At 41.0% G+C, this 17,649-nt stretch overlaps 1 long non-coding RNA gene across 2 annotated transcripts; it reads left to right on the top strand.

Moving 5' to 3' along the window:
- Positions 1-412: 412 nt before the first annotated feature.
- Positions 413-16,395, top strand: LOC128107116 (uncharacterized). Of its 2 annotated transcripts, XR_008216971.1 has the most exons (9): positions 413-778; positions 1,291-1,357; positions 4,659-4,805; positions 8,517-8,600; positions 8,782-8,898; positions 9,148-9,309; positions 9,619-9,736; positions 15,194-15,295; positions 16,292-16,395. It is a non-coding gene; the product is annotated as an uncharacterized LOC128107116 (long non-coding RNA). The 2 variants fall into 2 exon arrangements; XR_008216970.1 differs by having other exon boundaries at positions 4,659-8,898.
- Positions 16,396-17,649: the final 1,254 nt, after the last annotated feature.

Raw genomic sequence — 17,649 nt, 5'->3', positions numbered from 1 at the left:
TTAGCACGGACTTTCATGTGTGGTCTGAGGGCCCATCATGAAGCATGGACACTTCTACCATTGGGGAATTGCAAGAATGTAAAGGCTTCTTCTGAGAAGCTGAGACAGAGGGAGCACATTAGAAGAATGGTTGACTCAGCGCTCTTGTAAGGTGAAGTCAGTCTGTGGCACTCTCCTCCTCGTCAGCCTCGGCTGCTGACTTGACAGCCAAGAGTGATCAACTGGATGTTAGAGAGAGTCTCAGTTGAGGCCTTGATCACAGTGGCCTATGGGCATAACTGGGGGAGCATTTTTTTTTTTTGCCAGTCATAGTAGGAAGGTTCAGCCCATGGTGGGCCATGCCACGCTGATCCTGAGTTGTATAGAAAAGATTGGTGGTCACTAGCCAGAGAGAATAAACTAGTAAGCAGTGTCCTCCATGGTTTTCTGCTTCAAGCTCCTGCTTTGGCTTCCCTTGATGATGATAGTCTGTGAGATGTAAGATGAAATGAAACCTTCTCTCCATGATGCTTTTGATCACGGTGTTTCTCAAGGTAGAACAAGCCCCGAGGGAGGGAGTAAATGGTGACAGAAAAATGCTGCTGAAAGACTCATGGCCCCTGGACATGGTGCAGAACTGTACGTACCTGTGCTTTTTTTAGAGCCGAGTAAGGGATGTCACCGAAGAGGAATAACGTGATGTTTAGTCAGTCTGTACATTCCAGTGGGTTTCAAGTGGCTACGAATCCATGGTCTGCAGTTCCAGTCCCACTCGACTGAAAGCAGAGATAATGTCAAGGTAATAAACACGGCTGAAGTACTCTCAATCCTCAACAATGCAGGTGTTTATGTATGCGGGGGAGAGGGAGAAAAAGAGGCGAGAAGTCAGAAAAAAAGTTAGGTTATCTGTAAATAATTAGCATTTGCATTTACACTCTAATGTCCTTGCAGGTTTGAGTCCCTCACTAAGGCACCCGGACTTAGAGAGGGTCAGTAATCTTATTCTGCGAGCGGTTTGTCTTTGAGGCTAAAGCACAGCAAGATTCTAAGCTGGTTTGTGTTTTCTCAAATTCTCCAGTAGAGCCTGGGTAGCTTATTGGACTTCAAAGGGCTCCTCTTTATGAGAAGAAGTGTGGGGAGTTAAGATGTTACCCAGAATAGGAAGAGACCAAGGGGGATGCTTCTTTGAGATCACCTGGAGCCACTGCAGGAAGCAGATGAGTAGCTCTGTGGATAATGGGGTAGAGGCAGGCGAGGTTAATTCTGGGCATTTTGTATTCCTCTCTCACTTCTTGGCTCTTTGAATCACAGAGACTGTAATGTTAGACTACTCGTCCTTTGCTCCAAGAAAACTGCTTTTAAACTACTTCCAGCATGGGTGAGTGCAAAGATCATTATGCACAGATTCAGAAGAGGTAGGCTTGCATGAGACTGCCCCCACTCGCTAGCTGTGTTATCCTCGGACAGTCTGCTAAACCTGCTACCTCATTTTTCTTGTCTATATATAAAAAAGGGAATACAATATCCATTTAAAAGGATTATTATCAGAGTTAATGAAATAATGCACATAAAAAGGTATAGAACCCTGTCTTTAACATGATGTTCAGCTCGCTTGTCCTTGCCCTGACTGATTCTCTTTGCTATACCACTACATGATTTAAAGCCACTTGTTACTCCAAAGCTTTCAAGCGGCGACTTTGACACAGAATTCTGCATTGTCTCTAAAAGTCTCATTCCCTAGCAAACCCAAGTTCTGCTTAATTGCTTCCTTCTTCCCATTGCTCTCTGTATAACTCAGTTTGAAATTTAACCCTGTTTGCCCCTTGTCAAGGGGACTGTGCCTAGGGGGGGTTTAGCTGTTGCTGAGGAATTGTGCAATTTAGGAAAATTAAGTTTCAGACCAGCCATGTGGCTCTGACAGCTTCTACTGCTCAGTACTTAGCAATAATGGAGAAAATGCCAGTAAAAATGACAAAACGGCAGAGCCTTGACCCACCAGGTAATTGTATATTGAATATGTCTTGGCTCAAACCAGGGATGATTTTACTTAAATGAACCAAGGGCAGAACTGCTTGTTATAAGTCATATAAAACAAGCCCAGTGTCCAGGGTAATTAAAGATGCAAAGTAGCTGCAAAAGATTTTTGAAAATGGAAAATGAGTATTGCTGGCTTTTGAGGAGCAAGGAGAGGAGGGGAGAAAGAATGGTTCTGCTTAATGCATTGATGTCAGGCTTGTTCATTCATTGACATCAGGAAAAGACAGGCAGTCATTCCAACTCAGCTCTTTAAAAATATATACATGCATGCACGTACATACATACATAATACATACACACATACACACACATGCACACACACACACACACACACACACACACACACACACACACACACACATATATATATATTAGAAAAGATTAGAGATATTGGTTGTCTGGTGCTCATAACAGCTCTTAACATCCTGCAAATGCACTGAGAGGGGCGGAGAAAGTGAAGAATTTGAAGGAGATAAGTACAAAAGCACAGAGTGAATTTGTGCGGGAATGAGGATTAAAGCCGTTAAGTGGTTTAGTCACTTGACCCTACTAATCTTTGTTCTCTAATGTGAGAAATTCACGGGCTTTAGGAAGAGAATACTGTAGGTTCTTATGTGAAACCAGGGCTGACTGTCATTGTGTAATCCACCCATATTTGCACCCTATCTCTTCAGTAATCAGAAATAGGCAGCCCAGGAAGGCAGGCAGAGAGATTAGCTCTCCATCCCCCCCCCCCCCCCCCCCCCCCCCCCCCCCCCCCCCCCCCGCACGTTGTGTTTTTGTGTCGCAGCATCTTTAATTACTGAAAAGTAATTCACTGAATAGCACCCTGGTGGCTTGAAAGAGTTAATGCACTTTCCAGAAGTGCCTAACCTTCTCCCGGGGAGTAGCTTAAGTGCAGAGAAAATCTGGCTCGATAAATACTAAACAACAAGAATCAACTGATAAGGGTCAAACTCCACAAAACAAAATTGAACCAATGGTCCATTTAATCCAGTGCCTTCTCAATAAATCCTTTTCACCATAAAGCACTATTTACCTGGTGATTTCCATGAATTGATGGCCATTCTTCCTCAATCCTTTGAGGTCAGGTCAATATCCATTTATATCCTACTCATTTCACCCACCATCTATCCATCCATTCAGCCATCTGTCTCACTGAGCACCTACTGTGCAAGGTTCTGTGATAAATACGAAACAGTTTTGGCTGTAGAGACCTCACTGGAAAGGGGGAGTAGGATGAGATGAAAGTACATAACCACCCTGGGAGAGGACTGTAGAAAATCTGCTCTGGAAGCCCTTGAGAACCAGTGTCTCCCAACTCCCTGCATAAGTGCCCCCTGTATTGCTCCTCCTTGAGAGTACATTGTCTTGATCACATTAGGCTGTGATTCTCTCTCTCTCTCTCTCTGTGTATTGTTTTCCTCTTCCTCTATGCTGTAGACTCCTCGAGGTCAAGGTCTCTTTCTGACTCATTCATCTTTTTTGTTACCAGTGTCTAGACCAGCCACTGGCATGGAGAAGTTAATGATAAATGTTCACTGATGGATAAACGAATGAAGTCATGTTATTTTGCCTGGGGACATAGCTATATAAGATATAGTGTTGGCCTATGCACGAACACCTGCATATTATCCAGATATTTTGAAGAGGACTAGCTGAGGATGGTTATAGAATCTCATTGAATCAGGCAAAAATTGAACTTTGTATGTATGCTACATAGCTCTTTCAGAATGAGAAATATAAACTCATCACACTTGTACATACACAAGCACATGTGCCACATATAATTTTCATTGCTTCCTAGATTCCTTATTTGCCTCATAAAGTATAACCAAACTATTTCTATGCTTTTTTTTTTTTTGCCGTCTTTTCTCCTTAAATCTGTGTACCTTTTTTCATCCTCTCTGGCATTACTGTACATGCCGCCATCGCCTCCTACCTACCCTATAGCAACTGGTCCAGTCCTGGTAAATTCCAGTCTTATGTTCTCTTCTTCCAAATTTGACCTTCATATTGAAGCCAGAGTAGCTCCTTAAGAAGCAGTTGTATATGCCTTTGTCTTGCTTAGAACCCTTTGATGGCCAACAGCTAAAGACAGGATAAAATCTTAACTCATTAGCATGAGATACCAAGTCCATCATGCTTGTCTGTCTAGCATCATCTCCTGAGGATTTTCTGACCCTCCTAGCCCTTGTGGCTCCTGTTTCTAGGTAGGAATATTCTGTTCCAGTCTAGCCCAATCTCTTCCCCAATTCTCTCTGCTTCCAAAATATGGATGGGCAACAGGCAGGCCATTCTTTGCCTTCCTTTGTCCTTTGCACACTAAAATATAGATTCTCCATTATTGCATGGTTGTTGATCATTTAAATTGTTTCATAGCAAATTCTAAGTCTCTGTCTGTTTGTCTGTCTCTCTTAGTTTTTTTGAGATAGGGTATCACTATGTAGCCCTGGCTGTCCTGGAACTCACTATGTAGACCAGGCTGGATTCAAACTCCCTGAGATCTGTTTGCCTCTGCCCCTTGAGTGCTGGAATTAAAGGTGTGTGCTACCATGTCTGGCTTTGGTTTTGGTCACTTAAATAAAAAGGTTTTAGTTTAGGTTTTTTTTTTTATGGTCTGTGTGCCCATGTATTTGTAGCTACCTTGAGGGACCAGAAGAGGATTTCAGATGCCTGGAGCTGGAGTTATAGATGGTTGTGAGCTGTCCAACATGGCTACTGAGATCCAAACTCTAGTCTTCTAAGGAACAGCGATCTCTTAACTTCTGAGCCATCTCTCCAGTACAGTAAGCCTGACTTTCTTAATAACATTCTCTGATTTGTCACTTATCACAAAGCACAAAAGATCTAACACTTAGGATTAATCAATAACAAAATAAGACAGTGCCTCAATAAAGGACCAACTTAAATTTCTCCCATAATAGAATTGTTCTATATATGTGCAATGATTGTTCAATTCTTTGATGCATTTTTATTAGTAAGAATGTTGCCTCTCATGTGCTAAATCCTTGTTTCTGAAGAAGCTTATCTAACATTTTAAAACTCAAGGTGCTCTGCTTTACCTGGAAATGTCTTGGCTTAAAACACTTAAAACTCTTCTCCACAGGACAGCCTGGTTCTAGTCCTGAAAGTCTGACATGCTGGGAAGTCCCACAGTCTTGGGTAATCAGAACAACTGGGCCTTTTGTTCTTGGTATTTCTACTCTGTTTGGTCATAGAACCTCCAACACCTCCAATGATGTACATTGGAATGAGTCACAAAGGCAGCATGGACAGAAACTCCCTGAGACCACATCAACTTTCAGTGAGATGAAAAAATAGAGGGCAATTTTCTATGCAAATATGAAAAACTGTTATAATCCCGTAACAATGTTAAGGTTGTTCCATGGCAGGTTATTTTAGAAAGTGTGATTTCCAGAATTTAAGCAGACCTATGCAGAAACATGAAGCAAATCTTTAAGCACATGATACATAGCTGCAGATGTCTGAGGAACCTGGCCAGGACACAGAGCAGGCGGACATGAAAAACTATGCCTTTGTAAGGCATAGTCTGAAGGCCCTATCTGTTGCAGAATTAACTTACACAAATTACATGACAGTACTTGGACTGTGTGACCATTATTTTTTGTGACATTCGCCAAAGTTGAGTTCATATGATATATGGGATGAGTTAGATTTTGAAAAATAAATCAAAAATCAACTCCCACTCCCTCATTACTTCAATCTTTTTTGTTGTTGTCGTTGTTGTTTTGGTTTATTGGGAAGCATAACATTACAATACTGTTTTATTTTCTTTCTGTAAAATCACAGGAAACCTTTCCATTTGATGCCCTTCTCCTCTTATAGCACTTTAGAATATAAATAATTTCTAGATAGAAAACACTGCACAATCTATTGCAGAAAATCTGTGTCATCCCTCCTCACTAGCTTACTCCCACAACAAACACTCAGTTACACCGTAATGTGTTTGCACCACAGAAAATTACTGACCTCATGATCTGAGCAGCACAATGTTCTCAAAATATATTGCCTCATCTGTTAGGTTTGATTAAACCATTTATCAGCAAAAAATAAAAATTGCTTTTCTTTGCTTAGCATGTCTGGAGATTGGAGAGTGCTTTGTGAGGCCATGTTATCTCCGCATTTGTAGTGGTGCTATGCACTGTCATTGGTTCAGGATAATGGGGATGCATGCTTACATTAAGAAGACAGTTACTCTCTTTTATGTGCACTCCTGTTGCATGTGTATTTAGTGCACTACACTGTTGCATAGATTAAACTATCTAGAAACATTTAGTTTACTACACACACACACACACACACACACACACACACACACACACACACACACACACACACACGTCCACTTCCACTTAGGGAGTCATACCATCACTCCTCCATACATGATATATATGCATTGAATTTTTTTCCACCCATGGAGATGGATTTATGGTGTGTGCTTTCTCACTTTAGTGCAATATCTGGCTGAAATTAGGAATGTGGCCAGACATTAAACAGTAGAGTTTTTCCTCATGTAATGCTCATTGATCCCTAGGGCCACTGAATTGCTGTCTTCATCTTTTACCTCTACTCCCTACTCAGTGGAGTCAGTGACTCCAATGAATGTGAATTAGATAGATGCACAGTTTGATCCTCTATGATTCTGAGGGGTTAGGTGACTTCACAGATGTGGTCAATTTTGATAAGTTTCTAGATGAAGTTGCTTTTGGCCTTGGATGATTTGAGCAAATTGTTATTCGGATCTCGTTATAGACACAGTGCTGGAAAAATGTATGAGATCAGTGCCATATTTATGTAGCTTCAAAATTGAAAAAGAGTTGCTGCTTTTTGAAGTTTCTGGGGAGGTTTTATAAAAGAGAGTGGTATCATCCATTGATTGCTGCAATATCCACCGAGTAGCTATCATGTGCTGGGCATAACTTGTAGACAGGATCAAGACCATAGTCCCTTAAGGAGTTTACCATCTAAGGGGATGCCAGATATTCAAATAAACACACACCAATCATAATTCCACAAGTGTTTCAAGTATAGGTTGGCATATGAGAATTACAGTTTGCCATGGGAGGGAGAAGGGAAGCTTAGTTCATTGGTAGAGCTTGAAATTGCTATTTAGAGAACGATTAGGAATTTGAAACAATCGAGAGGGGAAAATAGGAAAAATGTGCTTCAGAAGGAGAAAAATTGTATCAATTTCTGGAAGCTAAAAAAAAAACATGATTATTTAATATTACTGGAAATATACATGGAAGAAGGGTTTGACGAAGGGATGTTATGAGCTAAGTGGCATGGGCAGATGGGCTAGTCAGATCTGAAGACCTTGTGTGCTGAATGATAGAATTCTTTAAAGTTTATAAGAGATGTTTATCATGGTAAGAATCATAACAAGTGGCAGTTAGAGAGTTGTAATGATATATCTTCAATAGCCTGGATGCTTCTTCCTCTAAGCCAGTCTAAAAGCTCTAAGTGCCATAGGGAGCATAACAAGCTTGACTGAGGAAGCTCTGAGATTACTGCCTAGCTGGTTGTGAACTGTTGAACACACCTGCTGGGGTACGCTGCGTCAGATTCACAAGTTCATTTTACTAATGAGGATAGAGACTCAGGAAGGTTAAGTTGCTTCCCCCTCCAGATTAAAGAACTAGTGATGCTTGAGGCTGACTAGATATACTGTTGCTAATTTTCATCTGACTGAAAGAAAGGCTGCAGGGATTCTAAAAGAAACAGGGAAGATAAAGATTTATAGTATGGTCATAGTAGTGAGAAGCTGAGCATTGGGTGGCTAGGATGGAAAAGGAGCATGTGGGCAGATCCTGAGGGGGGAATAAAGGAGCCATACAATAGTAGAAAATGTAGTAAGACTGAACTCTACTAGGAATGCTAAGATTTCCAGTTCAAGAGAGCTTGTTGGCCAAGGGTAGTAGATTCTGGAGAGTTAGGGTGGAATTCAAGAGAAGTGGCGACAAGACACTAACATTAAACATCAGTGGCATTGATGATGACTTTCTTCATAACCTACTGTTTCAAATTTGATGTGAATGACCTATCTGGATAACTGAGAACCTCCACTAATTGTGCCGGAATTTAGTAGAACATATTTCTCAATCACTGCTCCCGTGACTGGTAGAAAAGCAGAAGTGCAGGACACTTACTCTTAAGAATTGCTCTGCTTTGTAAGGACATGGCATTTCACTGGTTTCATTCCCACAATGCATCACTCTTTGTTCGAGGAGTAGCTCATGCTGCCTCAAAATACTCAGGTGCTATGGACATCAAGGGGAGACACCACAGATAAAACCAAATGGCTAGGAAGGGGACACACTGCCCAGTAGGTATTATTTTAGGCTATCATATCTGGACTCCTCTGATCACAGTTGTTAGGTGAAGAATCTGTGAACTTATTCCTCATTGGGTTAATGTTTTGACAAATCTCAACAATCACCATGACTTTCACTTTACATCCTTGCCCAACATATCAGCATGGAGGATTTTGGAAGCCATTGCTTTCTGTTCCTCAATGCTTTGGAGACTTCCATCAAGTGCACATGTGAAATGGTACATTGGTAAGATGTCCCCTCTGTATGCCCCAAACAGGAAAATGTTTTCTGTTAAAGTTTGCATGACCCCTTTCAGTACTTTGCATGTCAAGAGTACAGGCCTTAAAGTGTGCTGGTGGTTAAAGACTATGTTTATTTTAGTGTGTGTACTAATACTTTCCTACCTTGAATATATTCCTTCATTTAGACATCATCCAAGGTATTCTATCTTTTCCTTGACTTTTTGGAGATTGTCAATAGACAAGCATCAAGTTCATTAAACTTCTTGGAGTCCCTTGAGCTGACCCAGAGATAAATGAAACATGTAAGTGGAGATGTCTGCTCTTCTGCCTGCTATGTAGTAGACACTTATTGACATGTTTTGTCACACATAACAGAAAAGAAATCCCAAAGAAATAAAAATTCTTGTGAAACCAAAATCCCTCAGAGTTCACTCCTATTATCAATATTGTTTTTTTTTGTTTTTTGTTTTTTTTTTTAGATTTTGAAAGTGAGAAAACAAGTTGCAGCTTGCCTTTCAAAAAGAAATTTTCTCTATGTCTCTTTCTCTCAGTGTACCTTTTTGGAAAACAATCTGGCCATTGAGTTCTGATTTGAAGAGGAAGCACACTGTAATATGCAGGCATGAGATACTTGAGCAGAAGATAATGCTTGCAGCCGCACTTTTAACATTCAATTTCAGTGCTGTCCAGAAAAACTGTAAAACTGGGGAAAGGTGAGTAATAGATTTGACAGCTACACATTAAAATGGACCTTATTAGTGAAATATAAATTATAGCTAGGCATTTCTATAACACCCCATGAAGTTAATGATAAGCAGTCAAGGAGATTTATATACCCTTAACATTTTTATAATGAGTCTGTTGCTTAGATGACAGTTTACTGTCAAACATTATGCTTATAAACTATAGTATTTGATTCAAATAAATAGACAGTTTAGCTTCATGTGGTTTGTTTTGATTTTCCCTTTTCACAAGGTACATACCCTCACTTTTCTCTCTCTCTCTATTTTTTTCTTCTGTAGACTATGCCCTTAAACTTATACCCTACACTGGAAATGAAGGTTCAAAGTGGGTACACATTGACCAGCGCGAAAAGCTGTTGTGCTCAAAGAGAATAAGTTCCCTGGATTCTTGGAATAGGTATGAGGATTCTGCAGAGGAGTGTAGGTAGAGTTTTCCTGCCTGGCCCACAGTCAGGGCAAATCTCTCTCACCTGCCAGTCCCACAGCCGTCACACCCGACCAAGTAAACACAGAGACTTGTATTGGTTTCAAACTGTATGGCCATGGCAGGCTTCTTGCTAACTGTTCTTTCAGCTTAAATTAATCCATTTTTATAAATCTATACCTTGCCACATGGCTCGTGGCTTACCGACATCTTCACATGCTGTTTGTCATCGTGGCGGCTGGCAGTGTCTCTCTGACTCAGCCTTCCACTTCCCAGCTTTATTCTCCTCCTTGTCCCGCCTACACTTCCTGCCTAGCCAATGGCCAATCAGTGTTTTAATTATTGACTAATCAGCAACACATTTGCCATACAGAACATCCCACAGCACTTCCCCCCCCTTTTTTTTTTTAAAAAAGGAAGGTTTTAACCTTAACAAAGTAAAATTACATATAATTTGGGAATCTGGGCGTAGCTTCTCTTACTACTTCCTGCTGGAGGGGGGCGCTGTATCTTATGGGGACACAAAGAAAATTTTAGGATTATGGAATAGTCCATGAGGGTGTATCATCTGAGCCAGTTGCCTTCAAACTGTTCTGGATGTTGGATCATCTGGGCCATGGTGTCATCGGAGACCTTTCAGGGGGTCTTGGCTGGTCAAACCTGATGTGTCTTAATCTGGAACAAATCCATAGCTTCTGGCTTTCTGTGGGAACAAAAGCAGAGTCTCCTTTCCAAAGCAACATATCCTTATATTCAAATTTTGAAGTCAAGGTACTTTTAAAATATACATTTTGGCATAACTCAACAGCTTTTACAATCAAATGTTTTTCTGCAGTTAAAAGTCCCAAAGACAACACAATGCAGATTCTCTGTGTAATATCCATTTTTACGTGGCTTATTTTTTATACTACCTTTACTGTCTCTTTAAAGACTTTATTTTTTTAAACTATGTATTTGTTTCTATAACTCTATATATCATCTTTTTTGTCTCTTTTAAGCCTACGTATATTTTACACACATTGTAAACTATTACATCTGAATCTGTCTTATTGTGAATCTATTGCCTTAAACTGCAGCAACTGTGGCTGCTGGCTCCGCCCACCTCAGCTTCCCAACATGGCTATGTTTACCACCAGCTCTGGGAGCTATCTGTGGGTCTATGCTTTTATCCAAGCAGCGTGTAGTCCAGAAACCTCTTTTTTTTGTTTTGTACCTGCAAAGGCTAAATCCACCATGCAGCTTAATGTGCCACTTGCAGAGGCCTCATTCCCGTCATACTGCAGGTTGAGTGCACACACCAGGAACCCACACGTAGCTCAAACCGGCAGCTGCTGATCATTTGAGAGAGACAATTAGGAAGCTGTTTTTAGCTCCGTTTTAGAATCTTTTTTCTCAGTTTTTAGGTGGAAACTCTTGCCACCACGTTGGACGCCATTTGTAGGTAGAGTTTTCCTGCCTGGCCCACAGTCAGGGCAAATCTCTCTCACCTGCCAGTCCCACAGCCGTCACACCCGACCAAGTAAACACAGAGACTTGTATTGGTTTCAAACTGTATGGCCATGGCAGGCTTCTTGCTAACTGTTCTTTCAGCTTAAATTAATCCATTTTTATAAATCTATACCTTGCCACATGGCTCGTGGCTTACCGACATCTTCACATGCTGTTTGTCATCGTGGCAGCTGGCAGTGTCTCTCTGACTCAGCCTTCCACTTCCCAGCTTTATTCTCCTCCTTGTCCCGCCTACACTTCCTGCCTAGCCAATGGCCAATCAGTGTTTTAATTATTGACTAATCAGCAACACATTTGCCATACAGAACATCCCACAGCAGAGGAGTCATGGTTTGCTAAAAGTATCAGAATTTACAGGGTCTTCTGCTGGCGGCTGCAGGGATGTTGTCATGTAAGAATAAGAGATCCCACTGGGAGGAGGGCCTTTAACCATGAGAACGAGTGTGGTGGTATTTTACTTACTGAAATGTGATTTTAATTGTATGTTAATAAATAAAGTTGCCTGGGGGTCAGAGCTATTAGAGCCATAACAAGTGCGTGGCGGTGGTGGCGCACGCCTTTAAGGACCTGGAGGGCAGTACATTCAGACAGTGACGAGGCAGTCACATGTTTGGGTTTACAACCAATGAGAAGGCAGAACAGCTAGAGTATATAAAGACATACACACAGGAAGTAGCTCCCTTTCGGAGAGCTCTCTTGGCTGAAGAGGATCCCTGAATCAGGAAGGGTGAGGCTCTTAGCTCTGACCTCTTGGCTTTCTTCTCTGAATCGGCTCTGTGTTTCTTATTTAATAAGACCGTTGGTTACATCTACAAACGAGCGTCCCTTACACATTGTGCGGAGGAGATTATGTCCAGTCCTTTCCTGGAAAGAGTCCCATATGGATTATTGCAACTGCCTATAGTCCCGAGGACAGCTCTTCATTGGCCAAGTGCCTCGTAAATGGTGCTGACAGATTAACTGCAGCTGGAGAGGGTCCTCAGAGGTGTTTCTGAGGGACACTTGACAGAGCCCTGCTGCCCCCATGGGGTCATTTTGCTGCACAGGTCAAGTGCAGACATCTGCTGCCTCTACGCAGCAGGGAGTCTTACTTTGGGAAGCAGATGTCTGCTTTTGGTTTTCAGGAAATAGAGCTGTTGCTCAGAAACCGTGGCCTATCAAGTTAGAAAGACTTCAAAGGTAGGCGTTTTCCAAAGGGGTGGTATTAGAATGGCATTTATGTGACAGTTTAAAGTATTTCAAACAGGCTGACAAAGATCTTTGCTCTCTGCTCTGTGTGGTTGCATATATGTTCTACCTGTCCTACCTACCCTAGAACATGTCTGCTAGCTCCCAAGGCGAGCTTGAAATCAGCATCTGTGTTTGAACTTTGGGAAGACTGCCATTTGCTCCTCACCAGTTCTAGTTTGGTTTCTGTTGCTATTAGTAAACACTATGACAAAAAGCAACTTGGGGAGGAAAGAAGTTTTTGGCTTAAAGATTGTCTTATTTAGGGTTTCTATTGCTGTGAAGAGACACCACGACCACAGCAACTCTTATAAAGGAAAACGTTTAATTGTGGTGACTGGCTTACAGTTCAGAGGTTCAGTCCACTATTGTCATGGTGGGAAGCAAGGCAGCATGCAGGCAGACATGGTGCTGGAGCTGAGAGTCCTTGCATTTTGATCCAAAGGCAACAGGATTGGGAACTGTCTCGCTGGGCATAGCTTGAGCATATATAAGACCTCAAAGCCCACCTCCACAGTGACACACTTCCTCCAACAAGGCCATATCTCTTAATAGTGCCACTCCCTTTGGGGGCCATTTTCTTTTAAACCACCACAGAGATGATAGTATAGCATCAAATGAAGCCGAGGCAGGAACACTCAAAGCAGGAATTGAAGCAAATACCACAGGGAAACACTGCTGACTGGCTTTCTTTCTGTGGCTTGCTCAGCTACCTCTCATAGACAGCTTAGGCCTCCCCACATAGGGATGGCACTGCCCATAGAGGCCTGGGCCCTCCTACATTAATTAGCAATCAAGAGAAGGCCAGCAGACATGTCCATAGGCCAGTCTGATGTAGGCAGTTCTTCAACTGAGGTTCTGTCTTCTCAGGTTTGTCAAGTTAACAACAAAACTAACCAGAACACCACCTATTCTTATCAACTCTTATGTTTTCCTTTTTGAATTCAGCATGGACCACCATCTTGTTTTGTTTTGAATCTTAGAGGTTTTTTTTTTTTTTTTTGTTTTGTTTTGTTTTTTAGAATACTGTTAGTTTGTCTCTAGGTGTCCCTCATGCATATCATGTGCAAATACTTGCCTGCTTCACTGGTGGTAAATGCCAGAGCCTTTACAAGGACACGTGTAGACCCCAACACTGAGACTTTTAAGCAGTGATTTCTGCTATGGTAAGAACAACATAATCATCTGGGCTCAAGGTTCTGTGCTAGTTTACATTATTCTCTAGTACTTCAGCAGTCCTGTGAGGCACTCTTAAATATTCCCCCTTTTTTCAATCTATGTGTGTCAGAGCATGACTTCAAATTCCAAGCTTGAGATTCTTTTAAGAATAGTAGAACCACAAGTGTAAGCTAAAATAGTCTAGAAAAAAAAAGGAGCTTTGAGTTTTCATACCATTTCACTGTCTTGTTTGGAAGTTTCAGCTGGCAAATTTATCTTCTTTTTTCATGAGGATACTATTTCATGTGATCATTCTTGCCTCCAAGCTGATTGATGACAAGTGTTGAATTTAAATAATGCCACAGTTAGGAAAGAAGTAGAAAGATACCTTCTAAAGTCTCTGATGCCTGAGTCAAGGTGTGGCATGGACCAGGTCTAAGACATAAGAAGATTATCCATAGAGACTTAGTAAATTGGTAGTTTTGGTATATTTGCAGGAAAAAATACTAATGTTGCTGCTATTAGGAGAAAAAGAGACACAGTGGAGATTTCTAGCATGCACCGGGTAAAAGCAGGCATCCAGGAAAAGTGGTTGTAAGGGAGAATTATGAAAGCAAGCAATGGCACAGTGACAACTCGGTAGACATACAAAGGTTGTCAAAGGGTCATGGACAGAAGGTAACACTTCTCCAATGCGCCCTAGATGTCATCAGTTGAAGGCACACAGCCCCAGTGACTGAGTAGGTTGTTGAGCAGAGGTCTTAGGACCTTCAAATGAGAGACACAGACTCTGCTCTCAGGAGTTTAGATGTGGGAGAGATCTGTGATCAAGTGCTTATTGCTTAGACGGGGGTAGAAATCCTTTCTAACCAAGGACCAATATTCTTTTAATATAGCACAATATGTACTTCAGGTTGTCTGTCAGTATTTGGGGTTTTTGAAATACAATATTATCAAAGCCACTGACATTTGATTCATAGAAGATGAAAAATGATGCATTGTTATCAAATGCCTTTTCATAAACATCATATTCATGTATTTCACATGGCTTTTCTCTGAGGTTTTAAAACAGCAACTTGTCCTTAGAAACCAGAAGAGGGCATGTGGAATGGTTCTAAATGAAGATATTAATATTCACATTATAGCTAAACCTTGCTAATTTGCACTAATGACTGGGGAACCCATTGCAAATTACCAAATTAGTGAGTAAGCCAGCAACCAGGATTTCTAAAAACCCAAAGACAGCACCAGAAAATGAGCCTCTTCCTATAATTTCATCAATGCAATTGAATTTTAACCATTAGGAGTAATTTGTAGCCTATATTTTGTCTATCTTGCAAACCTAGGTTCATTTTAAAGAGCAGTGGTGAGGGTATGAAAATAAAGTTTATTTTTAGTACACAGTTGTGATTAAGGAATGTATGTAAAAGAAAAGAAAACCTTGGGAAAAAGACACTGAAGATTTGTGTGAAGGGTTTTATTTTTATTATATTTTTATTTTTATGCCTGATGTAACTGTTTCATTTTCTCTTTTAGTCATCCTCCTGAATGTGCAAATGTTTAATGAAATATTACACCAAAGACTCATAAGCATCAGTGAAATCTCTCAACTAACCAGCCGCCTTATTAGTGAAAGAGGTAATTTTCTGAAGCTCAATTACATGAAAATGGAAAAGAGATGAGTGAGAGTAAGGGCTGGAATACCAGCCTTGTTGGTAGTGACAGCCCAGATCTATAACCAGTAACAACAGGAAGAAGGGCCCACTACACTGGTCTTTGGGACCAGCCATGACCTACCCACTAAAGGGTTGTGTTTTCTTATAATTAACAATCCTTCTCTCTCAAAGTACCTCATTTTATGTTTGCCATTTATTATTGTATGTGTGAATTCTTGTTTTGCTTTTCTTTTGTAGGTTTTTTTTTTTTTTGAGGACTTCATACATGAGCGTTCATTGCATCTACATCCCTTCTGCCCCCTCTTCCTCCTCATCTTCTTCTCATGTCCTCCCTCCCAAACTCATGATGTTTTCATTGTTATTGCTATGTGTAGATGTAACAATGGATTGGACAATTGGAAACTCATGCCTGGATGAAATTGATTCTCTCTTTCTCAGTAGCTGCTGACTATCTACAGCTTGTCATCTAGGGTTAGGACCCTGTGGAATCTCTTTGTCTGTCAACTGGTGGTGTCTTTGTGCTGGTTTCATTCAGGCAACCTTATTTTTGAGAGTTCATGGGTACACTTTTCCTGTCATGTCTAGGGAAACTACCTACCAGCAGTCATTCTGAGTCTCTGGCTCTTATAGTCCTTCTTCCTTTTCTTCTGTGATTTTCTGTGAGCCTTAGATAAAGGGATTGGATTGTAGATGGATCGGTTGGGTTTCCACACAATCACTTATCTTCTACATTTTGACCAGTTGTAGATCTCTATAATATTCTTCATCTGCAGCAAAAAGAGGTTTTGTATATGAAAGGTGAGAGGTATACTTCTCTATGACTATAATATATTTGTTTGGAAAAATGACATTAGTATGTTCTCTTTAGGGTCTGTGATCTCCTCTGCCACAGGTTTACAGGTAGGTTTAAAATACCAGGCATGGATTGCCTTCTTCTTCTTTTCTTTTTTTTGAGCAGGCCTTGATCCAATTTGACAGTTGTTGGGTACTCTCCAGATAAAAATATCACCATTTCACCATTGTGGACATTTATCCCTCTAATCATCACTGTGGTTCATAGGCTCTGCAGGTAGGACTACTGACTTCTCTCCCTTGGAAGCTTGCATAGTACCTTCCTATATTATGAGAGCCAGTTCTCAGGGAAGCAGTGTCCAAGTCAGTCTTAACTCAATTCCTCCAAGTCCTGTGTCCGAAATGTGGTATCTTCAGAACAGGGCCTTTCCTTCAAGTTGTGGGAGGCAATCAAGGACAATGGCAGTAGCTTATTTTGTTTTGGGGAATCTCTTGGACTCCCCTGAACACATCTGGTACCAAGGTTTCTCTGCTTTTACAGAACTTGAGTCTTCCTTAGTTGTTGGAGTCAAAAAGTCTGGATTTTTTTTTCTTTTTTCTGGAGAGGTAGTGGGGTAAGGAAAAAAAAAAGCAGAGTATATAATCTAAAATGTGTGGATGTCAGAGAAGGAATGAACTTCAGGCTCAGAGTTCCAGAGCCCCATTGGTCTCTTTCTTATTTTCTCTAGGAAGAGTTATCCTCATCTTCATTAGCAAAGAGAACCTCTGCCTTCCTTGCCTCACACAGGAGGTCAGAGCTTCAGCTGTGAACATGGAGATAAGGCGCAAGGTAGAGTATTATCATGAATGAATTCTCAGGGCTACCTGTCAGCTAGGGGTTGAAAATTGTTCCTGACCTTACTTAACTCTGGGGTCCTAGGGCTCAGCTAGTGGTGGCTGATCTTGGTTTACTCATCTCATATCACATTAGGAAATCCAAACTAGGTGTGGTTGGCTAACTGTGACAAGACTGGAAATTGCCAGCTCCACTGAGCCCCAAGGGCAAAATGGCAGATACTGGAAATGTTCATTTCTAAAGGAGGTAGGCTTCCACTGCTGTGATTCTCCTAACATCTTCTTCATAATCACAGCATGCATTTAAGGAACTCTCTCTTTCCACAGAAATGGCAATGCAGGAACCTTTCTCTTTCACACTGTGTCAAAACAGGGACTAGATGGCTAGGGAAAAAAAAATCAAATCAAATTGAATGAAAGAAAACTAGATATAGTCACCCTAGACTCTTTCCCCTTATATTAATCATACCATCATGAGAGCATATAGAGTTTGCAGCCCTGAATGAAAAGAAAAACACCTTACTCACATACAGAGACTGAGTATAGGGCTATTTCCATCATATAGAACATGTTTCTGCAAGGTATCTTGCACAAGTATGACTTATGACACATTTTGAGAGACCAAAATAGAAACGTGAAAGGGATAAAAATAATAATTATTTTCAAAGAAGTTAAAATAGGAGGAAGCAC

This window comes from Peromyscus californicus, unplaced genomic scaffold, assembly GCF_007827085.1.
Source record: "Peromyscus californicus insignis strain IS unplaced genomic scaffold, ASM782708v3 Scaffold_12__1_contigs__length_115047231, whole genome shotgun sequence".
Classification (NCBI taxonomy): domain Eukaryota; kingdom Metazoa; phylum Chordata; class Mammalia; order Rodentia; family Cricetidae; genus Peromyscus; species Peromyscus californicus.
The sequence above is the reverse complement of the archived record's forward strand: the minus strand, read 5'-3'. Positions and strand labels throughout refer to the sequence as shown.